Consider the following 27,514-nt stretch of genomic DNA (forward strand, 5'->3'; position numbering starts at 1 on the left):
GTGTGTGTTAGACCTGACAGCCTTAGGGTGGTCACCCCTAACTTTTTGCCTGCCTCTCTCCACTTTTGGGATACTGTTTTTCTTGGTTTTTAGACTCTGTGCACTTTACCACTGCTAACCGGTGCTAAAGTGCATATGCTTTCTGTAGGAAGTTGGCTCTGTATATACTATTTCAAAGTAAGAAATAGTGTGCACAGAGTCCAAGGGTTCCCCTTAGAGGTAAGATAGTGGCAAAAAGAGATAACTCTAATAATCTATTTTGTGGTAGTGTGTTCGAGCAGTAGGCTTATCAGAGGGTAGTGTTAAGCATTTGTTGTACACACACAGGCAATAAATGAGGAACACACACTCAAACGCAATTCCAGGCCAATAGGTTTTTATATAGAAACATAACTTTTCTTAGTTTATTTTAAGAACCACAGGTTCAAGATTTACAAACAATACTTTGAATGAAAGGTATGTCACTCAGGTATCTTAGGAACTTTGAATTATCACAACAGCATGTACAGTTTTGGCAAAAATGGTAATAAACTATTTTAAAAGTGGACACTGCAAAAATAAACAGTTCCTGGGGCAGGTAAGTAAATGTTAAGTTCACAGGTAAGTAAAACACTTACTGGGTTCAAAGCAGGGTCAAAGCCAGCCCACCGGTGGGGGTTCAAGGCAACTCCAAAGTTACCACACCAGCAGCTCAGGGCCGGTCAGGTGCAGAGGTCAAAGTGGTGCCCAAAACACATAGGCTTCAATGGAAATAGGGGTGCCCCAGTTCCAGTCTGCCAGCAGGTAAGTACCCGCGACTTCGGAGGGCAGACCAGGGGGTTTTGTAGGGCACCGGGGGGGACACAAGCAGACACAGAAAGTACACCCTCAGCGGCACAGGGGCGGCTGGGTGCAGAGTGCTAACAGGCGTCGGGTTTTCAATAGGAATCAATGGGGAGACCTGGGGGTCTCTTCAACGATGCAGGCAGGCACAGAGGGGGGTTCCTTGGGGTAACCACCACCTTGGCTAGGAAGAGGGTCACCTGGGGGTCGCTCCTAAACTGGAGTTCAGTTCCTTCAGGACCTGGGGGCTGCGGGTACAGTGTGTCTTCCAGGCATCGGGTTCCTTGAAGCAGACAGTCGCGGTCAGGGGGAGCCTCTGGATTTCCTCTGCAGGCGTCGCTGCGGGGGCTCAACTCTGGCTACTCACGGGCTTGCAGTCACCGGGGAGTCCTCCCTATAGAGTTAGTTTTCCGCAGGTCGAGCCGGGGGCGTCGGGTGCAGAGTGGAAAGTCTCACGCTTCTGGCGGGAAACGTGTGGTCTTTAAAAGTTGCTTCTTTGTTGCAAAGTTGCAGGTTTGTTGAACAGGGCCGCTGTTCTCGGGAGTTTCTTGGTCCTTTTAGATGCAGAGTAGTCCTCTGAGGCTTCAGAGGTTGCTGGACCCTGTGGGATGCATCGCTGTTGCAGTTTTTCTCGAAGTGGGGAGACAGGCTGGTAGGACTGGGGCCAAAGCAGTTGGTGTCTCCGTCTTCTCTGCAGGGCTTCAGGTCAGCAGTCCTTCTTCATCTTCAGGTTGCAGGAATCTATCTTCCTTGCTTCTGGGGACCCCTAAATACTCAATTTTGGGGTGTGTTTAGGTCTGGGAGGGCAGTAGCCAATGGCTACTAGCCCTGATGGTGGCTACACCCTCTTTGTGCCTCCTCCCGGTGGGGAGGGGGTCACATCCCTAATCCTATTGGGGGAATCCTCCATCTGCAAGATGGAGGATTTCTAAAAGTCAGAGTCACCTCAGCTCAGGACTCCTTAGGGGTTGTCCTGACTGGGCAGTGACTCCTCCTTGTTTTTCTCATTATCTCCTCCAGCCTTGCCGCCAAAAGTGGGGGCAGTGGCCGGAGGGGCGGGCATCTCCACTAGCTGGGATGCCCTGTGGCGCTGTAGCAAAGGGGGTGAGCCTTTGAGGCTCACCGCCAGGTGTTACAGTTCCTGCAGGGGGAGGTGAGAAGCACCTCCACCCAGTACAGGCTTTGTTCCTGGCCACAGAGTGACAAAGGCACTCTCCCCATGTGGCCAGCAACATGTCTGGTGTGTGGCAGGCTGGGAAAAAATAGTCAGCCCACACTGGAAGTCGGGTATGTTTTCAGGGGGCATCCCTAAGATGCCCTCTGGGTGTATTTCACAATAAAATGTACACTGGCATCAGTGTGCATTTATTGTGCTGAGAAGTTTGATACCAAACTTCCCAGTTTTCAGTGTAGCCATTATGGTGCTGTGGAGTTCGTGTATGACAGACTCCCACACCATATACTCTTATGGCTACCCTGCACTTACAATGTCTAAGGTTTTGCTTGGACACTGTAGGGGCATAGTGCTCATGCACCTATGCCCTCACCTGTGGTATAGTGCACCCTGCCTTAGGGCTGTAAGGCCTGCCAGAGGGGTGACTTATCTATGCCGTAGGCAGTGGGAGGTTGGCATGGCACTCTGAGGGGAGTGCCATGTCGACTTAGTCATTTTCTCCCCACCAGCACACACAAGCTGGCAAGCAGTGTGCATGTGCTGAGTGAGGGGTCCTCAGGGTGGCATAAGTCATACTGCAGCCCTTAGAGACCTTCCCTGGCATCAGGGCCCTTGGTTCCAGGGGTACCAGTTACAAGGGACTTACCTGGATGCCATGGTTGTACCAATTGCGGAGACAAAGGTACAGTTTTAGGGAAAGAATACTGGTGCTGGGGCCTGGTTAGCAGGCCTCAGCACACTTTCAAATCATAACTTGCCACCAGCAAAGGCAAAAGGTCAGGGGGTAACCATGCCAAGGAGGCATTTCCTTACACTCTCCCCCTTTAAACATGATGATATTGGATCATACCCAATTGGATTATATAATTTACTTATAAGTCCCGAATAAAGTGCACTATATGTGCCCAGGGCCTGTAGATTAAATGCTACTAGTGAGCCTGCAATACTGATTGTGCCACCCACTTATGTAGCTCCTTAACCATGTTTCAGGCCTGCCATTGCAAGGCCTGTGTGTGCAGTTTCACTGCCAATTAAACTTGTTATTTAAAAGTACTTGCCAAGCCTAAAACTCCCCTTTTTCTACATATAAATCACCCCTAAGGTATGCCTTAGGTAACCCATAGGGCAGGGTGCTGGGTAGGCAAAAGGCAGGACATGTACCTGTGTAGTTTACATGTCCTGGTAGTGTAAAACTCCTAAATTTGTTTTTACACTACTGTGAGGCCTGCTCCCTTCTTAGGCTAACATTGGGGCTACCCTCGTATACTGTTTGAGTGGTAGCTGCTGATCTGAAAGGAGTAGGAAGGTCATATTTAGTATGGCCAGAATGGTGATACAAAATCCTGGTGACTGGTGAAGTTGGATTTAATATTACTATTTTAAAAATGCCACTTTTAAAAAGTGAGCATTTCTCTGCACTTAAATCCTTCTGTGCCTTACAATCCACGTCTGGCTGGGTTCAGTTGACAACTCCCTTGTGCATTCACTCAGACACACCCCAAACACAGGATACGCAGCCTCACTTGCATACATCTGCATTTTGAATGGGTCTTCCTGGGCTGGGAGGGTGGAGGGCCTGACACTTACATGTCAAAGGACAGTAGCCTGCCCTCACACAAAGGACTGCTTCACCCCCTACTGGGACCCTGGCAGACATGATTGATCTGAAAGGGGACCTTGTGCACTTCTAAGCCACTCTTTGAAGACTCCCGCACTTCAAAGGCACATTAGGGTATTTAAACAGGGCCTCTGCCCCTACCAACTCAGACATTTCCTGGAGAAGAGAACCTGAACCAGAACCTGCATCCTGCCAAGAAGAACTGCCTGGCTGCCCAAAGGACTCACCTGACTGCTTTCTGTGAAGGACTGCTGCCTTGCTGTTGCCCTGCTGCCTTGCTGCTCTATGGCTTTGGTGAGAAGTGCTCTCCAAAGGCTTGGATAGAGCTTGCCTCCTGTTCCCTGATGTCTCAGGACCAAAAAGACTTCATCTCAACAAGAAGGACTCCTTGTGCAGCGAAAAAAGATGCATAGCCTGCCAGAAATGGCGCACAGCCTGCACCGCGGTGAAAAGTCCACCGCACGCCGAACCGGAATGACGCAGCCCGACTGCGCAACGAGAAGATTGCCAGCATAGCTACCGGAAATTCGATGCATGGCCCACTGGATCGATGCACAGATGAGCAGGAACGACAGAGCCCGACTTCCAGAGAGGAATCGAAGCAACACCTGCCTTGCAGTAGAAATTTCCACGCAATGCCCACCAGATCGACGTAGCCTCTGTGACTTTGTCCTGTCAGCGCCGGAACTCCACACATCATCCCTGGGGAGGACGGAAATCCCACAACCCGAAGAGGATCTACGACCGAACACCAGAAATCGATGCACAGCCGTCCCTGCATGAAAACTACACGACGCATCGCCATGTGCAGCCCAAGAAATCGACGCACACCTCCCTGTTTTCCATGCATCTCCCCCCTCAGTTCTTTGCGGAGATTTTGAACTCAAACCAGGTACTTTGTGCTTGAAAGAGACATTTATTGCTTTTAAAAGACTAAAGACACTTTACATCACTTTTTTCAGTGATATCTCAACATATACTTATTGCATTTTAATCGTTTTGAACTGCATCTTATCAGATAAATATTATGGCCCTCATTACAACCCTGGCGGTAATACCGCCAACAGGTCGGTGGTAAATAAAATGGAATCACGACCATGGTGGAAACCGCCAATACAGATAGCCACTTTAACACTCCGACCGCCACAGCGGTAGCAACAAACACTGCGGCGCTCACCACCAACAGACAGGCGGAAGACAATGTACCGCCCACACTATTACAAGGCACCAATCTGCCAGATTTTCTGGGGCAGTACCAACGCCATCAAAAGCATGGCAGAAACAGGAATTGGAAGGGAAACCACTCACCTCTCGACACACAAGGAAGAACTAGCATGCCATGGAGCCCGAATTGCAGATCCTATTCATGTTGCTGCATCTATTAATACACCACATAGTGGTACGAAGGTGGTGGCGGCGACGACGACGGTGAGTACTGCACCTAGCACACAGGGGAGGGGAGGAGGGAAAAGAGAGTGTCACACACACGCAACACCCTGACCCCCCACCCACAACAACACACACACACACATATCCAATAACATCACAGATACACCCCGTCGCCCCCTGGAAGAACGCAAGGACCAAACGAAATGAGTTTAACTAGTGTAATATTCGAACAATCAGATAGACCAAGAGAACAGCAAATAATCAGTGTAGACAATATTTACAGCAAGTGCACAAGTCCGCACACTGTCCCATGAAATGTTCGTGGACCAGTGGTCACAAAAAGCATGGGCGATACCCACACATGACACCTGCCTCAAAACGGAGAGAACACTGCAGGTGCATCAGGTCGGAAAAAAACAGGCACCTCATGGGGAAGGGGAAGGGTGGACACCTCAGCCGGATGATGGTACGACGCCACTGCTCCTCGTGGGGACTCCATGCCCACTGCTTGGTCCTGGGGAGTGCACAGCCACAGTCTCTCAAGTCTCTCAAGTGGGTCGGTTGCCCACTGCTTGTTCCTGGGGAGTGCAAAGCCACAGTCTCTCAAGTCGCTCAAGTGGGTGCCTATCTCCACTGGTTTTGGAGGAGGCTTTGTGCCCAGAGTGCTTCATCCTGCCAAGCACTGGGTTAGGGGATACCTTTCTCCACTGGTTCTGGAGGGGGCTTTGTGCCCAGTGATGCTGCACCTGCGATGTGGCAGTTGACTTCGTCTGACCTGGGTGTCTCAGCCACGTGATATACCTGGAACAGGTAGCATGATACTCCATGAAGGCAGACCCACACACCATCCTGCGGCGACTTAGACTGCCAATTGATGGTTCATGTTAGTTCTGGAGGTGGTGTCTCAAGTGCCGTGTCCAGGTTCCAGGACATCACCTGCATACTCTGACGCCTGCACACCGGGGATGGGGCTGACGTCCGACAGAGTGACATCGGCTGTGCACATGGCGGTGCTGATGGTGGTGCAGGTGGCGATGGCTGCGGCAGAGATGCTGCCAGTGCGGACCGTGGTGCAAGTGACTGTTGCAGTGGATGGAGACACCATACCGTCTCCGCCAGCCTCGGATGGCTGATCCTTGGGGAGGATGCTGCAGACTGATGTTGTGGCAGCAGCGGTGCAGGTGGCGGTGCAGGTGGCGGTCAGAGCGGCGCTGGTGACTGTGGTGCATGTGGCTGCCATCCCTGATGATATGGTGATCACCAGCCCCTCACCAGGAGACATCGTGCCCAGGGGTGGTGTGCCCTTTGGCCTGTGGCCCTTCCCCATCTTAGCAGTCGCTGCAGGGACCTTGGCACTGTCCACTCAGTGTTTGGATGAGGCCTTGCTGGGTGGGTGGTGTGACTGTCCCCTGCTGGAAGCCGGCCCCTTTTTGACCTTTGCTGGTGGTGGAATAGGGTGATCCTTCTTTTCTGTCGGTGTCACACTGGCAGCTCTGACAGGTGCCCCCTTAGACCGTACTGTAGTAGCAGGGACCACATCGGATGCAGATTTGGTGGCTGAGGTGCTGGGCTGGGATCTAAATATCCTGGCCCTAGGGGAAGGACGGGGGGTGTAGGGAAGAGGTTAAAGTTAGTTAGGAAAAGTTTTTTTGACACACTGGGACGGGAAGATGGAGGGGGTGTGGGAGTGGAGGAAGAGGTAGTGGTTGTAGGATGTGTACGTCTGCTGAGTTTGGGTGAAGATGCATGGGTTGGAAGCTGTTGTGAGGTAGATGACTATTGAGTGGGTGTGTGCCTGCGTTTGTGTACTTTGGGAGGAGGGTTACAGACACACTGGGAGAGGACACAGGGGACGTGTGAATGATAGTGGGGTGGTGATTGCACGTGAGCGGTGTGTAGTGATGGGTGTGCTGGTGATGGAGGCAGTGGCTGATGATGTAGTGCATGCAAGTGTGAGTGGAGACGAGACTGGGAGGGAGTTGGAGGACGTGGAGGAGAGGGACATAGTGGAGGAAGTGGATGTTGGAATGTGTGCATGGGTATGGTGCTTGTGTGAGTGCCTGTGGGATGTGTGGTGCTTATGTTTGCCTGAACCACTTTTGTGTGTTGGAGTGTGTGCATGCTGGTCTGACGGTGTGTATGGTATAGGCTGAGGTAGAGTGGATTGGGGCTGGGTAGTGGAAGTTGGAGGGGGGAGGCTGGACACAGGGACAATGGCTGCCATCAGTGCTGAGGCCTGAGCCTGAAATGCTCTCTGTTGGGCCGCCACACCAGAATGAATGCCCTCCAGGTATGCATTTGTTTGCTGCAAATGCCACTCGACACCCTGCATTGCATTCAGAATGGTGGACTGCCCAACATTGAGGGATCTCAGGAGGTCAATAGCCTCCTCACTGAGGGCAGCAGGGCTGACTGGGGCAGGGCCTGAGGTGTCTGGGGCGAAGGAGATGCCCACTCTCCTGGGTGACCGGGCACAGGAAACACGCTGAGGGGCTGCTGGGCGGGCGGTGCTGGCAGGGGGGTGGCGGCTGTACCTGTTGTTGGGGTGGGCACAGACGTGTCCACCACCGCCAGGGAGCTTCCATCAGAGGATGAGTCGGTATCGCTGGTATCCCCTCCTGTTCCTGTCGAGGAGCTCCCCTCGCCCTTCGTCCCACTGGTGTCTTCAGACTCTGTAGATTCACCCTCCAGGGCCATGTGGGATGCAGCTCCCTCCGTCGCCGGTGCCTCTGCTCCTCCGCCAGATGATGCTAATGCACACAAGGACAGGTTGACAAAACAAGAAGGGGGGGAAAGACAGAGGACACACAAGGTCAATGCCAGCAACACCACTACTGTTGGCGGACACAACACACTTGGAGCAGCCCTATGCAGTAGCCCATGCACTAGCAGTTAGTAGGAAATTCACCAGGTCATGGGGTACTATGCCTAACACCATTTGCTGCACACCTGGAACCCACAGGAGCCTGCCTAGATGTAGATGCCCACTAACACTATTGTGGTTGGAGTGCCTCAGAGCCTGCCCAACAAGGGACCTACCCTACCAAGTTCACCCTGGCCTAGGGGAACCCACAGCCCACATCCCCCACCCAGGCACTTCGTGAAGCGCGAAGAGTCAGCCTAATGACACTATATTCACCTACTTGTGGCTGCTGTGATGGCCTAAAGCGCCCATCCAACTCCGGATATGCCACCTCCAGGATCCAGAACATCAGGGGGGTCATGGTGCAATGGGCACCCCTTCCACATTGGGAGGCCAGCCCCAGCTGGTCCTCCGCCATCTTCTTGCTCCAGCGGCACAGGTCCTCCCATCTCTTGCGGCAGTGGGTGCTCCTTCTATGATTGACCCCCAGGGTCGCACTTCCTTGGAGATGGCACACCAAATACCCTTCTTCTGGTGGGCACTGACCTAGAGGAAAGGTACAGGAGGAAAGGTAATTACTCACCCGTCCCGACCGTCATACTCATTGCCCACCAGTTCCCACCCATGCCCTGACACATATACACTCATCATCCTCACATGCAGGCCTCAGTCTCCCCCACATGTATCTTCCATCCACACCACTCAAAACAGGCATTTCCCATGCATCAGTGTACTCACCTGTTTGTCTGGAGGACCGTAAAGTAGCGTGTACTGGGGAAGGACCCTATCCACCAGTTTGTCCAACTCCTCTGCGGTGAAGGCAGGGGCCCTTTCCCCAGACACTCGAGTCACCGCTGGCGTCCATCATCATTGGCTCCTGGAACCCATAGGGCCCAATGATAACCAATGCTAAATTGCGCGGCGGTCTTTGACCGCCTACTGCGACGCTGCACAACGCCAGCGCAGTTACCTCATTTCCTCTTGTCCCTCCTTGCAGATCAGGCAGCCGCCATTTCAGGGGGGCACATGGCATGGCCTCCCAACTGCGTCACAGCACAATTTGGCAGATATACGGACAAACTGCGCCACACACGGATTTACTCACATTACTGAACACACTTGTGCAACCTATGTGGTACATGACCCTCTGCTCACCATTCTCCTCCATAGGGAACCATCCGCTGGGGCAGATGATGAGATGACGTCATCCTCCGGTGTACAGACCCCTGGTGGACCTGTCGACAATGGAAGACAGACACATCATTATTACCTACAGACTTCATCGTGCCACAATCCAAGACCTGTGTGCCCAATGGGAGCCAGACCTGATGTCAGCTATCTGCCATCCCACAGGAATACCCCCTCTAGTGCAGGTCCTGTCAGTGCTCCATTTCCTGGCAAATGGCTCCTTTCAGACTACAGTGGCCATGGCATCTGGAATGTCTCCGCCAATGTTTTCTAACATGTTGACCAGAGTGTTGTCTGCCCTGCTGAAACACATGCACAGCTACATCGTGTTTCTACAGGTGGAGGATTTGCCCACAGTGAAAGCTGACTTTTATGCCCTGGGACATACCCCCAACATTATTGGTGCCATTGATGGTAAGCATGTGGCATTTGTCCACCCCCCGCAGAAATGAACAAGTGTACAGAAATCGAAAAAGCTACCATTCTATGAATGTGCAGGTGGCGTGTTTGGCGGACCAGTACGTCTCTCATTTGAATGTCAAGTATCCTGGCTCTGTGCATGATGCCTACATTTTGAGGAATAGAAGTATCCCTTATGTGATGGGCCAACTACAGAGGCACAGGTTGTGGCTAATAGGTGAGCCCAAGGTCCCCACACAGCATGAGTAGGTGTCTGGTTAAGGGGTCGTCCCTAAGGGTTAGTGTGTGTCTAACAGATATCCCTTGACATTTGCAGGTGACTCTGGTTACCCCAACCTCTCATGGCTACTGACCCCAGTGAGGAATGCCAGGACAAGGGCAGAGAAACACTACAATGAGGCACATGGGCGAACTAGGTGGATTATTGAGAGGACGTTCGGCCTCCTGAAGGCCAGATTCTGGTGCCTCCATCCAACAGGTGGCTCCCTATACTACTCACCGAAGAAGGTGTGCCAGATAATTGTGGCATGCTGCATGTTGCACAACCTGGCATTGCGACGCCAGGTCCCTCTTCTGCAGGAGGGTTGGCCTGATGATGGTCTTGTGGTAGCGGTGGAGCCTGTGGACAGTGAGGAAGAGGAGGCAGAGGAAGAAGATATTGACAACCGAATGAACATCATCATGCAGTACTTCCAGTGACACAGGTAAGAGATTGTCACTGCTCCTCACATATCTGACTACTGTAGGACATTGTATAAGTCAGCCTCTTCACCTCTGTCTATGGACACTGACAGTTCACTTTGCCTTTCCATTTTACAGATCTGGGTACCTCATTCTGCCTTCTCCTATATGTACTGCTGCCCAACAACTGTCATACATTGGTATGAGCAATTGAACATTTACATTGATATTTGTTGGTGATGTTCTAATTATACATTTATGATAGAACAGACTGACTCCAAATTGGTTTGTGATTCAAGGGTGTTTATTTAGGGGCTAATGTGTATAGGGGTATGTGGAAGGTGCTGGGGTGATGGTGGAGGAAGGTCCATATTAGAGTCCAGTCTCTTGGTATCACAGGTGCATTGTCCAATTTGGCATAGGAAGGGGAGTAATGGCAGTTCAAGATGGACATGGTGACATGGCGGGGGTCTTTGCAATGTTCTCTGTTTTCTGCCTGAATTGCAGGGACCGTTTGCAGGGTGGTTCTCCTTCTGCAGGGAGTGGGGTGCTGCTGGGCTGTTGTTCCTGTGGCGGGGCCACCTGTCCACAAGCGCCGTCAGAGGTCAAAGGCTGTTCATCGGTTTGGCTAGTGTCAGGGGCCCTTTGTTGTGCCACTGCCTCCCTCATATTCTTGCCTATGTCAGCCAGCACCCTTGCAATGATGACCAGGATGGTGTATATGTTGGTGAGGTCCTCCCTGATCCCCATGTATTGTGCCTCCTGCAGCCGCTGGGTCTCCTGAAACTTGGCCAGTACCGTGCCCATGGTCTCCTGGGAATGGTGGTATGCTCCCATGATGTTTGAGAGTGCCTCGTGGAGAGTGGGTTCCCTGGGCCTGTCCTCCCCCTGTCGCACTGCAGTCCTCCCAGCTTCCCTGTTGTCCTGTGCCTCTGTCCCCTGAACCGTGTGCCACTGCCACTGACCCCAGGTCCCTGATCGTCCTGGATTAGTGGGTTTGCCTGGGGTCCCTGGAGTGGTGGATACACTTCTGATTGGCGTGTCCTGGGGACAGTGGCATGGGCTCGCTGGGTGGGTGCTGTGGTGGTGTTTCCTGTGGGGGGAGGCTCTGTGGTGGCTTGGGACTGTGGCAGGGGAATCGACTGTCCAGAGGTCCCTGATGGGCCAGGCTGGTCATCTTGATCCAGGCGTGCAGAGCTGCTGTCATCACTGTGGGCCTCTTCTGTAGGGTGACTGGATATGTCTGGCACCTCCTGTCCGGTGACGTTGGGTAGGGGTCCTGTTGGGGGATGAATGCATTGTTATTTTATCTGTGTGTGCCATCTTGTGCAATGGGTGTGTTTCCCTCTATTACTGTACTTGCAATATTGCCTTGGCCCTTGTGTGAGTGGTGATTGTGTACCATGGGTGAGTCTCTCTATTGGACATGCTTTGGTGATGGGTGTCCATGCATGTCTGTGATGGGTGTCCATGCATTGTTGTTGCATGTAGGGCTTGGTTGTGGGAGTGTTGGGGCATGATGGTGGGGTGTGTGGGAGATGGTGGAGTAATGGGAGTGAGGGTGAGGGCGGGAGAATGTGATGGCATACACATAGGGTGGGGCAGATATAATAGTAAAAAGTTGACTTACCAGAGTGCAGTCCTCCTGCTACTCCTGCGAGGCCCTCAGGATGCATGATTGCCAAGACTTGCTCCACCCATGTTGTTAGTTGTGAGGGAGGGGGTAGGGGTCCACTGCCAGTCCTCTGTACGTCTACTTGGTGTCTGGATACCACGGAACGCACCTTCCCCCATAGGTCATTCCACCTCTTCCTGATGTCATCCCTTGTTCTTGGATGCTGTCCCACTGCGTTGACCGTGTCGACAATTCTCGGCCATAGCTCCATCTTCCTAGCAATGGATGTCTGCTGCACCTATGATCCAATTGGCTGTGGCTCTACCCGGATGACTTCCTTCACCATGACCCTGAGCTCCTCCTAAGAAAACCTGGGGTGTCTTTGAGGTGCCATGATGTGGTGTGAGTGATGTGTGAGGTGATGGTAGATGTGATGTGTGGAGTGATGTGTTGGGGTGTGTTGTGTGTTGTGTGTGGATGGTGTATGAGTGATGGTGTTGTGTGCCTCTGGATGCTGGTGTTGTCTTTCCTTTTCTCTCTCTCTGCTTCTTCAAAAATTTTCGGTGCAAGGGGTTGTGAATAATGTGGGTGGGTGTTTTATAGTGGTGTGAGTGTGTGGGTGTGGTGTGTGTTTGTGTGTCAGGTGTGTGTATTTTTAATTGTCCAAAGTGGAATAATTTTGTAAGTGTGTGTGTATTTTGAGCGCAGCGGTTGTCCCACCAATGGTTTACCGCGGTTGAATGGTCGCCGCGTTGATTTGTGGGTTGTGATAGTGTGGGCGTATTCCTGTTGGTGTGACGTGTGGGTTTTGCTATCGCCAGTTTATCACTGACCAGTGGTGTGGTGGACTTATGTGGGTGTCTGTATAGTGGCAGAATTCTCAGTGTGGGTCATAATACCCGTTGCGGATTCCCGCCGCGGGCACGGTGTGTTGGCGGCCGTCGGCATGGAGATCAGCAGGATTTACCGCCAGGGTTGTAATGAGGGCCTATATATTTTCTAAACACTGTGTGGTGTATTTTTGTTGTGTTATACTGTGTTATTGCATGATTTATTGCACACATACTCTACACATTGCCTTCTAAGTTAAGCCTGACTGCTCAGTGCCAAGCTACCAGAGGGTGGGCACAGGATAATTTGAATTGTGTGTGACTTACCCTGATTAGAATGAGGGTCGTTGCTTGGACAGGGGGTAACCTGACTGCCAACCAAATACCCCATTTCTAACATTGGTGATCAGCAGTGAGGGTAGGGCTTGTAGTTGTGCATTGACATACAATAGCTAAGTGTGAACTACCTTTCCACAGTTGAAGGTCAACTTGATTTTTTATCTTTTTCTGCAATTTCTTTTTCTACCTGACATTTCCTAACTAAAATCCTCATTCAACATGTCTCTGGCTGGGTCTCAAGCAGGAGATGAAGATTTTGATCTGGCCATGCTGGAGACCTACACTGTTAAACAGCTAAAGGGGTTCTGCAGAGATATGGGTGTACCTAGCCAGAAGGCCTCCAGAAAGGAGGAATTCCAAATGGCGCCGAGGGCCTGGGCAGAAGCCCCTTCTGATGAGAATATTGAGGAGGAGGGTCCAGAAGATGGCCCCTCAGAGGATATTTTTCTATTGGTGGAGGATATTACCACTGCAATTTTGCCCCCTGCCAAACCAGGGAGCAGTGTCTCTGATCAGGGCCTGACCGCAGAGGAAAGGAAAGAGGAGAGAGAATTCCAATTGCAAATGGCAAGATTAAAAACTGAAGCTCAACAGAAGGAGAGGAGGGCAGAAAGAGAAGCAAAAGCAGCTGAGAGAGCCTTGGCTGAAAAGAATCGTTTGTTGGCTCATGAACTGAGTCTCAAGGAGCTGGAGATCAAGGCAAGACAGTCGGAGCGATGGTGGCAGCACACATGCAGGACCTGTTGGGGAGAAAAAGGTTGGTATACCTTAGAATGTGGTGGCAAGTTATGTGGTGGGAGATGACATTGATAAGTGGTTGGCTACCTATGAAGTTGCACTACGGGCTCATGGGACCTCTGAGGAGCAATGGGGGGTGGCCTTGTGGCTATATGTACCAGTAGTGGGGAGGGACACACTCTTTACACTAGATCCACATTATCAGAATGTCTATGCACCCATGAAAACCGCTTTACTGGCCAAATTTGGGCTGACCCCTGAAAAGTACCATCAGAGGTTTAGGGACAGAACCAAACTTTCCACACAGACTTGGGTAGACTGTTTTGATTTCTCCAATAAGGGACTAAATGGATGGGTGCGCAGCAGCAAAGTAAATGATTACAAAGGATTATACGATTTGATTCTGAGAGAGCATATGCTCAGTATTTGTTTTACAGAGTTGCGCCAGCACTTAGTAGACAGTAAGTTGACTTATCCTAGGAAGCTTGCTGAGGAGGCAGACCTCTGGGTTAGCAGCAGAGTGTCCAAAAAGGTATTCGGGGGGGCACCCACAAAGGTGGTCAGGGTTTCCAACATAAGAAAGAGGGGGCAGAAAAACATAAAGATAAGGAACTCTCAAAAGGCCCCCAAAACAATTCCCAAGGGGGGGTGGGTGGTAACCGTTCCTCATCTAACTTTGGGAAGAAACCAGGGTACATCGATAAGAAGATAGGGAAGTTCATCCCCAAATGCTTAGAGTGCTACCAGCATAGACACTCTAAGGGTGACTCCTAATGTTCCAAGAGAGCACAGCCCACCACTGGAGGGCAGACACCTGGGTTGGCTAGTGTAGCGCTCGGGGGGGAGACAGTCCCAGTTAGCTTTGGAGGGCAGATAGAAATGTCCATAGTATCCCTGGGAGATAAGGTGGTGGTGCCAAAAGCCCACATGCCTGCCAATACTTCCAAGTATAGGCAGTGGGTCACCATTGATGGGCAAAGGGTGGAGGCTCTGCGTGACACAGGAGCCAGTATGACTACTATCAAGAGTCAGCTGGTGACAGCGGAGCAGATAGTCCCTAATACATTCCACCAGGTCATAGTCGCTGACAATCGCGAGAGTCACCTACCAGTGGCTCTGGTTCCCTTTTTGTGTGGGGGGTCTCTGGTACTCTAAAAGTAGCTGTGAGTCCTACCATGCCTGTAGATTGTCTGCTAGGAAATGATCTTGAGCATACTGCCTGGAAAGAGGTAGAGCTCAGATCCCATCTGGAGATGTAAGGTTTGCCTGAGTGGGTCTGCATGACCACAAGACCCATGGCTGCTAGGGAAGGGAGTCAAGGGCATCTGGAGCCTGGAACAATGACCCAGACAGCTGCACAGGGGAAGGGCAAGAGGCACGGGAAACCTGCCTCAGATATTTCCACGGTGGTGGACGAGATCACAGAGGAGGAGGCCCCTGAGCCAACCGGAGAGGATATTGCTGACCTGGGCAACCTGCCTGAACTTGCTGGCTGGCAAGTAGAGGGTGGGCCAAACAGGGCAGAATTCTGCAAGACAGAGAAGGAATGCGCCACCCTTGAGGGTCTGAGGGAACAGGCCTCAGCCCAAGTAGCTGGTGAAGCCTCTGGCAATTACTACATGTACTGGGAGAATGATGTCCTTTACAGTGAGCCTAAGGCTCCAGCCATTTGGGCAGCATGTGTGCTGGTGGTCCCCCAGTGTTACCAGGCCTTCCTACTGGGTCTGGCTCATGACTTCCCCCTGGCAGGACATTTGGGCCAAGACAAGACCTTTGCCAGGCTTGTCACGCACTTCCATTGGCCTAGAATGCAGGTAGCCTCAGATAGTTTCTGCAGGGCCTGCCCCACCTGCCAGGCTAGTGGGATGACAGGGAAAATGCTTAAGGCCCCCCCGATCTCAATCCCCATAATTGGCACCCCCTTTGAAGGGGTGGGCATCGACATCATTGTTCTTTGGACCCCAAAACTGCCTTGGGCAACAGGTTTATCCTGGTTTTGGTGGACCATGCCACCCGCTATCCAGAGGCAATCCCTCTGAGAACAGTGACTGCACTGGTGGTGACCAGAGCCCTGGTGGGAATATTTACCCATGTGGGGTTTCCTAAGGAAGTTGTGTCTGACAGAGGCACAAACTTCATGTCAGCGTACATGAAGTCCATGTGGGATGAGTCTGGATGACCAACCAGTTTACCACCCCTTATCATCCTCAATCCAATGGGCTTGTTGAGAGATTCAACAAGACCTTCAAAGGCATGATCACTGACCTACCTGAGGCCATGAGGCATAAGTGGGACGCCCTCTTGCCATGCCTCCTCTTTGCTTATAGGGAGGTGCCCCAGAAATGGGAGGGGTTCAGCCCCTTTGAGCTTCTCCACTGTCACCCTGTCAGAGGACCGCTAAGCATAGTGGAAGAGGGCTGGGAGAAAGCTCCCAAGACACCTCCCTAGGATGTGGTCAATTACATGCTGGCCCTCCGCAACCAAACCCAACGCTTCTGGAAGCAGGCCAAAAGTAACCTTGAGGCCAGTCAACAGGGGATGAAGGAGTGGTATGACCAGAAGGCCACCCTGGTCAAATTCTCACCTGGAGACAAGGTTTGGGTAATGGCGACAGTAGAGCCTAGAGCTCTCCAGGACCTCTGGACTGGCCCATTTGAAATCAAGGAGCGGAATGGGGAGGCCACTTACCTAGTGGACCTCAAGACCCCTAGACACCCCCTAAGGGTTCTCCACCACAACCAACTCAAGCCTCATTTTGAGAGGTCTGAGGTTAGTATGCTCCTTGTGACAGATGGGGGCATGGAAGAGGAGAGTGAACCTCTCCCCGACCTCCTCACTGCCAAAGAAGGTGATGGGTCAGTGGAGGGTGTCAATCTCTCTGACTCTCAATCAGAGAGGGGACTGCTACGAGTTGTTGGAGCAGTTCTCTTCCCTGTTCTCCCTTACTCCTGGACTCACACACTTCTTGTGTGTCCATGATATTGACACAGGAGACAGCCCTCCTGTAAAGAACAAAATGTACAGGTTGTAAGATAAGGTGAAGGCGAGCATCAAGGAGGAGGTTGCCAGATGCCTGGCACTAGGGGTTATTGAGAAGTCCAGCAGTCCCTGGGCCAGCCCTGTGGTGCTGGTACCCAAGGCTGCTGCACCCGTGTCAAGCCAGAACTCCGGTTCTGTGTGGACTACTGGGGTCTCAACTCATTCACATGGACTGACGCTCACCCCATCCCCCGAACTGATGAGCTCGTAGACAGGCTAGGTGCTGCCAAATTCCTCAGTACTTTTGATCTCACATCAGGGTACTTGCAGATCACTTTGACTGAGGGGGCTAAAGAGAGATCTGCATTTTCCATGCCTGAGGACCATTAGCAATTCCGTGTGATGCCCTTTGGGTTGAAAAATTCCCCCGCTACCTTCCAACGGTTGGTCAACAGGGTCCTAGCTGGCAAGGATGCCGTCTGCGCAGCCTACCTAGACTACACAGCTGTCTATAGTTCCAGCTATGAGGAACATCTGCTCCACCTGAAGGAGGTGCTTCAGGCTCTGCAACAGGCAGGCCTGAGCATCAAGGCTAGGAAGTGCCAGATTGGGCAGGGTTCAGTGGTGTACTTGGGACACCTAGTAGGTGGTGGCAAGGTACAGCCACTCTAGGCAAAGATTGAAATTATCAAGGTCTGGCAACCACCTGGAACACAGAGAGAGGTCAGAGCCTTCTTATGCCTCACTGGATACTACTGTAGGTTTGTCAAGGGATATAGATCCATTGTGACACCCTTGACAGAACTTACTTCCATAAAGCAACCTAGGTTGGTGAATTGGACAGAGGCTTTTCAGAAAGCCTTTGACTCCCTGAAGGAAGCCATGTGCACGGCCCCGTGCTCAAGACCCCTGATTACTCCCAGGAATTTAATGTGCAGACAGATGCTTCAGAGCATGTCATAGGGGCTGTTCTGGCACAGCTAAGTGAGGAGGGCCTAGAGCAACCATTAGTCTTTATTAGCAGAAGACTTTTACCACTGGAACAGATGTGGAGTGCTATTGAGAGAGAAGCATTTTCTATGGTCTGGGCACTGAAGAAGCTGAGCCCATACCTGCTTGGGACTCACTTCCGGGTTCAGACAGACCACAGGCCCCTCAGATGGCTCATGCAGATGAAGGGTGAGAATCCTAAACTCTTAAGGTGGTCCATTTCCCTACAGGGGATGGACTTTACGGTGAAGCATCGCCCGGGTATTGACCATGCCAGCACTCATGGTCTCTCCAGATACTTCCACCTTAGTGATGAGAGCTCCCAGGATGTTGGGTAGCTCTCCCCACTTTCAGCGGGGGGGACACATGTTAGACCTGACAGCCTTAGGGTGGTCACCCCTAACTTTTTGCCTGCCTCCCTCTACTTTTTGGATACTGTTTTTGTTGGTTTTTAGACCCTGCCCACTTTACCACTGTTAACCAGTGCTAAAGTGCATATGCTGCTCTCCCCCTTTAAACATGATGACATTGGATCATACCCAATTGGATTATTTAATTTACTTATAAGTTCCTAGTAAAGTGCACTATATGTGCCCAGGGCCTGTAAATCAAATGCTACTAGTAGGCCTGCAGCACTGAATGTGCCACTCACTTATGTAGCTCCTTAACCATGTCTCAGGCCTGCCATTGCAAGGCCTGTGTGTGTGCAGTTTCACTGTCAATTCGACTTGGCATTTAAAAGTATTTGCCAAGCCCAAAACTCCCCTTTTTCCACATATAAGTCACCCCAAGGTAGGCCCTAGGTAACCCATAGGGCAGGGTGCTTTGTAGGCAAAAGGCAGGACATGTACCTGTGTAGTGTGCATGTCCTGGTAGTGTAAAACTCATAAATTCATTTTTACACTACTATGAGGCCTGCTCCCTTCATAGGCTAACATTGGGGCTACCCTCATATACTGTGTGAGAGGTAGCTGCTGATCTGAAAGGAGTAGGAAGGTCATCTTTAGTGTGGCCTGGATGGTGATACAAAATCCTGCTAACTGGCTAAGCTGGATTTAATATTACAATTTTAGAAATGCCACTTTTAGAAAGTGAGCATTTCTCTGCACTTAAATCCTTCTGTGCCTTACAATCCACGTCTGGCTGGATCAGTTGACAGCTCCCTTGTCCATTCACTCAGACACTCGCCAAACACAGGATACTCAGCCTCACTTGCATACATCTGCATTTTGAATGGGTCTTCCTGGGCTGGGAGGGTGGAGGGCCTGACACTTTCATGTCAAAGGACAATAGCCTGCCCTCACACAAAGGACTGCCACACCCTCTACTGGGACCCTGGTAGACAGGATTTAACTGAAGGGGGACCTTGTGCACTTCTAAGCCACTCTTTGAAGTCTCCCCCACTTCAAAGGCACATTAGGGTATTTAAATAGGGCCTCTGCCCCTACCAACTCAGACACTTCCTGGAGAAAAGAACCTGAACCAGAACCTGCGTCCTGCCAAGAAGAACTGCCTGGCTGCCCAAAGGACTCACCTGACTGCTTTCTGTGAAGGACTGCTGCTTTGCTGTTGCCCTGCTGCCTTGCTGCTCTCTGGCTGTGGTGAGAAGTGCTCTCCAAGGGCTTGGATAGAGCTTGCCTCCTGTTCCCTGAAGTCTCAGGACCAAAAGGACTTCATCTCAACAAGAAGGACTCCTTGTGCGACGCAAATCGACGCACAGCCTGCCAGAAATGGCGCACAGCCTGCACCGCAGTCAAAACTTCACCGCTCGCCGAACCGAAATGACACAGCCCGACTGCGCAACGAGAAGATTGACGCAGCGCCAGCATAGCGACCGGAAATTCGATGCACGACCCACTGGATCGATGCACAGATGAGTCGGAACGACAGAGCCCGACTTCCAGAGAGGAATCGAGGCAACACCTGCCTTGCAGTAGAAATTTCCACGCAATGCCCACCAGATCGACAATAGCCTCTGTGACTTGGTCCTGTCAGCGCCGGAAATCCACACATCATCCCCGGGCCGTCCGAAAATCCTGCAACCCGAAGAGGATCCACGACCGAGCACGAGAAATCGATGCACAGCCGTCCCTGAGTGAAAACTAAATGACACATTGCTGTGTGCAACCAGAGAAATCGACGCACAACTACCTGTTTTCCACACATCTCTTCCTCTGCGGTTCTTTGCAGAGATTTTGAACACAAACCAGGTACTTTGCGGTTGAAAGAGACATTTGTTGCTTTCAAAAGACTAAAGACACTTTGGCCCTCATTACAACTTCGGTGGTCTTTCTACAAGACCGCCGAAGCTGCAGCAGCCAGTATACCGCCATTGCTGGCAGCATATCTGGCTACCTATTATGACTTTTCCGCTGGGCCAGCAGACGGTAACAGTGTTTCCGTCCGCTGGCCCTGCGGAAAAGTCACATTAACATTGCTGCCGGCTCGTAATAGAGCTGGCGGCAATGTTGATGTGCAGCGGGTGCAGTAGCACCCATCGCGCATTTCACTGCCTGAAATTTGGGCAGTGAAATGCACGATGGGGCTGTGCCGGGGGGCCCTTGCATTGCCCTTGCCAAGTGCATGGGCAGTGCAGGGGCCCCCAGGGCCACCCCAAGTCCCCTTTATCACCAGCCTTTCCATGGCGGTATGTGGACAGGCTGGCGGTTGAGGATTATGACCGCCAGGCAGAAGCATGGCGGTATGTTGGAGGGGCCAGCGGTATGGTCGTGACTATTGCGCCATGGTCATAATAGCTGGCGGAACACCGCCAGCCTGTTGGCGGCGTTACCACCAGCTTACCGCTGGCCGCCAGGGTCGTAATGAGGCACTTCATGTCTCTTTTTCAGTGATATCTCAACCTATACTTATTGCATTTTAATCGTTTTGACCTGTATCTTATCAGATAAATAATATATATTTTTCTAAACACTGTGTGGTGTACTTTTGTGGTGTTATACTGTGTTATTGCATGATTTATTGCACAAATACTTTACACATTGCCTTCTCAGTTAAGCCTGACTGCTCAGTGCCAAGCTACCAGAGGGTTGGCACAGGATCATTTAGATTGTGTGTGACTTACCCTGACTAGAGTGATGGTCCTTGCTTGGACAGGGGGTAACCTGACTGCCAACCAAAGACCCCATTTCTAACAGTGTGCTACTGATGGAACGGCATGCAATACATTTGACGTAATGCTCATATATGAATGTTTTACAAATGGGTATCTACATCAGATGGCAATCAGTGATGTACAACAGTCCTGATATGTGTTTGTAATATGTGTTGACTCATTTGATGTGTGTAGTTGTTTGACTTTGGGGACATTATATTTCCCACAACAAACAACACACAGGAATGATTGAGGATGGCTGATGAGGGCTATGTCGGATATGTTACCCCTCATATGTCATTAATTGTTGGCTACGACTTCATGGTGACTTGTGTGTGAACTACCCATATGTTGCCTATTTGTACGTTTGGTATGTACAGTGTTTGCGACACTGTGCCTTAATTCCAGTCATAAAATTGTCAACCCTTGAGTTCACAGAGTATCTGGCAAGGAAGAAGTGTGCCAAAGCAGAAGAGCAGCTAAAGGCATACAGGGGGATAGAGCAGTTATGGTAAGGCAGATAATACAGAAGAGTCAATAAAGAGCAACCTTAGTGTGGACAAATATGGAATGGGTCAGTAATGGACAAACACGCATGGCTTATCACTAAGGGTAGGGCTCAGAACTTCCCACAGCAACAAGGAACGTCAGTGCCTCTGTGCAAATTAATCTCACAGCTCGTCACCATGCAAGCCCCATGTGTTTAGAGTGACTATTGGTGAAAAATGTTTTGAACAATCTGCTGTCTGCGGCGCATTCCTGCAGCTGTGTTTGGATGTTCCCCCTCATTTTACCTGGCACCATCATCCTCCTCCCCCTCCTCAGGCAGTTCTTGCTCAGGTTCATATAGGAGGATGTTCCTCTCACACAAATGTTGTGCAGGATGGCACAAGTCAATATGATCTTGCAGACCATTTCTGGGGCACATAGGAGGCTGCCTCCTGTGAAGTCCAGGCACCTGAGTCTGGACTTCAGGTTGCCAAAGGTCCGTTCCACAATGATGCATGCCCTCCGATGTGCCTCATTATAGGCACACTCATCTGCTGTGCTTGGGTTGGGGAATGGGGTCATGATCCATGGCTGGATCCCGTAACTCTGAACAGCTGAAAAAGAAAATAGGAGTGAGTATTCTGTTAGTGCTTGCACCAGGAATGTCATGTAGCATGGCAGTTGATATCTTGTGTCGTCTGTGACTCATATGCTTTTGTGGCATTGTGTGAGATCCTGGGCTTCTGTGAGGGTTTTTCTGCAGTGGGTTGTTTGACTTGACAACTTGTGTTTGGCTCATTGACCTGGTATCTCTGATTTTGTTTCCAAACTGCTGGTCAGTATATAAGTACCATGCGTTGTGTAGTGTCCAACAGGTTTTAGTGTGCTTTCACTGGAGGAGACATGATACTTCCACACACACAATAGATTCAGATGTGGTGGTAACATGGTTTCACTACATGGCCTAGACATCCCTTCCACTTAGACATATGTCATTGCAGATGAAATCCAAAGGTGAGGCCCTGTGATTAGGCTTGGTGAGAACGCACAACACATCTCCCTAAGTTGGCAGCACTGAGGTGTACAGTATTGACAATGCACAATTGTCCCAAGTATGACTTGGTTCTATACAGACCTTTGCAGTTCCCTCTGCTAGTGGCTCATGTGCAACCGTGCACCTACACTACCCAACTTGCTCCAGATAACCTGGCTAACTGCCTTGTGGAGGTGGATGTATCTGTGCCGGAAAGGCCATCTCCCTGTACATCTGTTATTTTGATGGACAATTGGCTCTTTCAGTGGGTGCAGCAGTGCCAAGTTTCCATTTGTGGCACATCAATATGTATTCACAGCACAGTCCACTTCCTTATTGCTACCTGGCAATGGCACTCCAGGAGTGATGTGTGATGTAGGGACTGCCTTGGTATTTCCATGTCACCTACATGTGAGTCAGCATCATCATGCTATGTGTCTCATGGTGTTTGACCTGAAGCAACACACATTGCACACCCCTTCCACAGTTCTTATTGCTTGGGAGGGTGTGGGATTCACTATGTGGCCTAATGTAATAGTAAATGGTTTATCTTCCAAGTTGTACGTCCAGTGCAGGCCATGCCATTGTCACTGTGTGCTTTGACATTGGTCCCTTGTAGCTCTGGAGTGGCATCTGCTGTTATTGGCCGCCGTCATTTGTCCATAGGTGTGTATCCCATCGTGTCAGGGTGTACAACATAACTACCTGTGACAGCCCTCAGTGTCTTCCTGCCCACGTGTCAATGTAGTGGTATATGTATTGTGTGTCCTACAGGGTTGCACTGTTGTGTGTATATTGCTAGGTTTATGGACTTGCCGACAATAAGGCCATTGCCATGTCATCCGTCCTGTAAGTGCTGATTGATGGTGCTGTGGTGAAAGGTGAAGGAATCGTGTACACTCCCAGGATACTTGGCCAAGATGTTGGAAAACAATCCCTGGTGGTCAACTATGGCCTGCACATTTATGGAGTGGGTGTGCTTTCTGTTCCAGTATAGATGCTCTGTTGAAGCAGGTGGTACAATCCAGACATGGGTGCAGTCAATTGCACCTTGCACATGCGGGAAGCCATGTATTTGGTAAAACTCCTGTTTGATCTCCTGCTGCTTTTGCTGGGTGTTGGGGAAGCTGATGTGGCGGGTGTGAGGTAGATGATAGCATCTAGACCTTGGGAAGGAAGGCGGAGAATGATGGCTGTGATATCCCAGTGACCAGGACATCCGTTGTTTGGAAGGAGCCACTTGCCAACATGTGCAGGACAGCTAGCAGCTTGGTCACCGGTAGTATATTGTGTGGTGTCTGCTGGCTGGTTGTTATATGTGGCTCAGTTTGGCGCAGCAACTGCTGTATGGCTTGCCAATTGAGTCTATACCTCTGGATGATAGCCTGTTCCCTGAGGCCCTGGGGGGTTGTTCTGGTCCTAAAGACCCTCTCCTGCCTTCTGTGTAGCCTTTGCTGGCCACGTTGGGGGGGTGGTGGCTGCTGCTGTTGGTCCTGTGCTTTGCATCATCTGGCATGCTGCATCAGTAGCACCTCCATGTTGTCCTTTCTTGAGCAATGATGTTGCTTCTGTGTGTTTTCCTTAAGTAGTGGTGTGTTTGCCTCATTTTAATGCCTACCCTGACCTGGCATTAAAATTTTATGCAAATCGGGCTTTGCGTAATTTTTCGGGTCGGCCTCCCACCCGTGCGTCATTTTTGTCCTGTTGGATAAATATGGTGCTAAGGTGTTTGAGTCATTTTTTGGACGGGAACGCCTACCTTGCATCTCATTGACACAAGGCGGTCTCATACATCCTTAAAATTACGCAAACTCCAATATTTTGACGCTAGATGGGTCTAGCGTCAAAATATAAATATGGAGTTAGGTTTGCATCGGATTTCCGTAAACAAAAATGATGCAAATCCGGCACAAACAGAGTATAAATATGGGCCAAAGTGCCTGGAGTATCAAAAACCAGCAAAACCAAAGTCCAGCACACAGTCAAAAATACAGTAAGCAGAGACAAAAAAACAGAAGAAACTATGCCAAGAATGCCAGGTCTAACAAACATAGATATAGTAGGTGTTTTTTTATATCTGCACTAACCTTTGGCACAGCATATGCACACCGGAATAATTTAACATGTCTTCTTACACAGGTAAAAAAAAAGTTAATTAATCAAGTTGATGAAAGAAGAAAAGCAATGAAGGAAAAGTTAGATAAGGGTACAGTTTCCTAGAAGAAAACAGTTCACAACACACCTGATACACAAGAACGCTTAGCTTGAAATTGACAAAATGTAGGGAAGATTTGTATATATATATAGGCCGCAATCGTAAACTGACAATATATTTGTAGGAACAAGTGAATGCAGACATGTGTTTTTGTTTAAGAATGTACGGGATTTTATGCAAAATGGGCAAGACCCTGCTGTGCCAGATGGTCTGTGGAAGGAATGCTTATTACAAGTTACCAAAAGGTTAGTATGTCACATGCTATTGAGGAGTGTTTTTCTGAAAATCCACCAAGTAGACAGCATTGAAAATCCAGCAGGGATTGAGAGACTTAGAATGAGATTTAAAAGAGGGGCGAGTAGTGCAGACATTGCTGGAGATATTTATCGAGCTTTTATTCCAACAGTGGGTGAGATCTTGATTGACATTAAGATAAGGAAGTTATTGATGATTGTAAATAATATGTCAACTGATTTTTCAGGCGCCGTGCTCCTAATGGAAATGGTTGTGGTAAGATCAATGTATTTGCAAAATCACCTTGCGTTAGACATCCTGTTAGCAAAGGAAGGCAGAGTCTGTTGAGTTTTAAAAATCCAACACTGCTGCAAATACATACCGGATAATAGAAAAGTGATAAGGAAATACCTTTCTAATCTAAGGAGTCTGAAAAATGACTTGAATTACCTTAAACAGACAAATGTTTGGGAAACAATAGGTGAGGGATTCTCAAAGGTAGGCTCTTGGGTTGGAAATTTGGGAATGGATTTGATTTTATTGATTGTGACAGTGTGCATAATTTGTGCACTTGGATTTTACAAGGCTGACAATTTCTGAAAAAGACAAAGAGCCTCATTCTGACCCTGGCGGACGGCGGAGGCCGTCCGCCAGGGTACCGCCGCTGAATGACCGCACCGCGGTCAAAAGACCGCGGCGGCCATTCAGACATTTCCTCTGGGCCGGCGGGCGCTCTCCAAAAGAGCGCCCGCCGGCCCAGAGGAAATGCCCCTGCAACGAGGACGGCGGCTCAGTATTGAGCCGGCGTAGTTGCAGGGGTGCGACGGGTGCAGTTGCACCCGTCGCGTATTTCAGTGTCTGCTTAGCAGACACTGAAATACTTTTCGGGGCCCTCTTACGGGGGCCCCTGCCGTGCCCATGCCATTGACATGGGCACGGCAGGGGCCCCCAGGGGCCCCGCGGCACCCCCTACCGCCATCCTGTTCCTGGTGGGTGAACCGCCAGGAACAGGATGGCGGTAGGGGGTGTCAGAATCCCCCATGGCGGCGCAGCAAGCTGCGCCGCCATGGGGGATTCTAAGGGCAGCGGTAAACCGGCGGGAGACTGCCGGTTTGCCTCTTCTGACCGCGGCCGAACTGCCGCGGTCAGAATGCCCTGCGGGGCACCGCCGGCCTGTCGGCGGTGCTCCCGCCGACCCTGGCCCCGGCGGTCTTAGACCGCCGAGGTCAGAATGACCCCCAAAGTGTACAGAATAAACAAAGGAGGGAAGAAATGTAATGGAGAATATGAGAAGCAGCTATTACCAGACCATGAAGAGAATTGACAATTATCGTAGACCTAGACTCATGATTTATCAGACTACAAGATTTTGAATTGTCTCATTGTAAATGAGAAAGCTCTTTTGTGATGGCATAAAATGCTATCAGAGGAGGAACTATTAGAGATCAAACTTTACTAATACATTAGCGGCATAGAAGTTAGAACTGGTGACTTTCAAACCAACCTATGAGAGAAACTATCATGGAAATGTAAAATATGCACGTTTGAATTATGGTGGAAAATGTGGCCCCCATTCATCTTTGACATCACATTTTAACATTAAAAATATTGCACATTCATATTTCAGAGAATTAATGATAAGAATTAATATTGAAAGTATTATTTTTAGAGAAACAGTAGAGACAAAGTATATTAGGAATGCTAAATGAATATGAATCAATTGTATTAATTTAATTTAATTGATTAACATGAGTTATATGGGTGTAGGAGAATAAATGCATGTTTAAACTGTGTTCTAATATGTCGTAAATAATTTTTGAAATAAAATAAGTTGCATTGCTATTTGATTCAAATTGTAAGGTGTGCAAAAGGAATTATGTAAATTGGCTGTATTAATGTGAATTTAGGCTTTCTTAGCTGAACTAGGCCTGAAGGATTCCCTTTTGCAGTAGTATTGAAGAAACACAAACTCATTCTGTTCCCTCTGTCTTGAATTAATTTCTAGGTTGCTGAGATATTAGTGAATGTCCTATTGTATTGAATACGAAGAACTTGTTTCAATGTTAAAGTAACAATATATGTTCTAAGCTGTCAAACAAGTCAAGATGTCTTATTAACTTCATATAAGAATTGTTTAGCTCATCCTGTGTACCGTGCGAAAGGATCCCGAAGTAACAATCAACTAGAAAATGTAATATTTTGGTGGAACTATATGAATTCATCGAGATGATCATATATTGTCTCGGTAAAAATCTGGAATAGTTGCAAACTTGGTGGTGTCAGCGACATTGGATGCAGAATCTTGTGCATGAGATGAGCCCACCTGGAGGACCAATCAAAAACGACTGGACATTTCTAATTAGTCAGAGACTTTTGAATTAGTCAGTCATGACATGCTGATGATCTCCGATGGTGTGCTGCTCTCTGCTTCTTCTGAATCCCTCTAACCCTTAGCTATCTTCTGAAGAATAATGTAATTCTTTCTATGTGCTCTACTTGCCTATGCTGTTGAGCACTAATATGCCCACATACTTCTGAACTGCTAACTTGTCCAATGTGCCACCCGTGTTCTGCAATGTCCTGATGCTGCTGTCTACTGATGTGCTGGGTGAAACCCACACACCTGACACATATCCAAAACACTCACATACACACCCCACAATCCCTTGCATCGCCAATAGGAAAACTCAGAGTGACAACACAACACGCAGCCACTGAACGCGACATCACACAACTCACACACCCAACCACACAACAGCATCCTCACCAATATCCACACAACACA

Source organism: Pleurodeles waltl, chromosome 10 (assembly GCF_031143425.1).
Source record: "Pleurodeles waltl isolate 20211129_DDA chromosome 10, aPleWal1.hap1.20221129, whole genome shotgun sequence".
Taxonomy (NCBI): Eukaryota; Metazoa; Chordata; class Amphibia; order Caudata; family Salamandridae; genus Pleurodeles; species Pleurodeles waltl.